Below are 1,111 nucleotides of genomic sequence, written 5' to 3'. Positions count from 1 at the left end.
CCTGTCAGGATTTTTATTCAGTCTTCTACATGCTGAGAAGTGCCTGATAAATATATATGTATTTATATATATATTTATATTTAAAAATATGTCTCTAGAAATTGCTTATCCAGGCAGCAGATTGGAGTATGCTGTGATATAATCTCTTTGTAGCTTTAACAGTCTTGCTTTTGACTTTCAGACATCATGTTATAGAGGCTTTTCCTGCAAAAACTTGCATTTTGAAGTGTGTGAAGTGAGGTGTAACACAGTCCTGTGGGTCCTTTTCCAGCTAGCAGCTGGAAATGAGTAGTGGGGATTTTGCAATGAGTAGTGGGGATTTTGCAAATTGATGTTAGATTTTTAGCCTAGTCTCTTAATGGAAATAGGCCTTTTAGTTAGTCCAACCAGTCAGTCCCTACTAAGGGCTTGTGGACTCTTTTTTGGCCAATTTCATCCTCCTTTAATAATGTCTCTGGAGACGGCAGTTCTTCAGGATTTATCGAAATGAATGGCCTGATGTGACAAAATATTCAACTTTCACACCACCAGAATTTAAGAGGTTCAGGTGTCAGCAGATGTACTTTGGGAGAGCAATGCTTTGAACGGCAGCACTCATAGAGGACCCTGACTAATAGGGGGGACCAAAGAGTTGAGTAAAAATCAAAAAGCCAGAAGAAACCAGGCTTAAGGAGCTACTGCTCCCTGGTTCTCCACAGTAACAATCTGTAGCAAAAGCAAAAATTGGTGGGTAAAGGGCTGTGCTCTTCCACTGGTTTCCAATGTGTAAAAAGTGAAATCTTTTCTAATCTGAGGTGTATTCTTTATCTAGGAAGGCAGTTGTGGGTAAAATGGATCTGGGAGAACTGCAAATCCTTTAGTATTGTACTTCTGCTTTAAAGATCTATCCCACTCTTTGCCTTGACTTGGCCTTTTAGCCTTGGATCTTGCTGGGCTGCAGGTTTGCGGCATGGAAATGTCAGCAGCAGGTTTGAGATACAGTGCTGCAGCACTCACTGATGTACTCAAAGGAGAAAGAGAAGCCTGCCTGTACCCCTGTAATGAGGCAAGAGGCAGAGCAATGGGTTGTGCAGACAGTAGGTGGTAATAAGCAAAAGCTGATGGAGGGGAA

Source organism: Psittacula echo (assembly GCF_963264785.1).
Source record: "Psittacula echo genome assembly, chromosome: 2".
Taxonomy (NCBI): Eukaryota; Metazoa; Chordata; class Aves; order Psittaciformes; family Psittacidae; genus Psittacula; species Psittacula echo.
Note: the sequence above shows the minus strand (reverse complement) of the source record.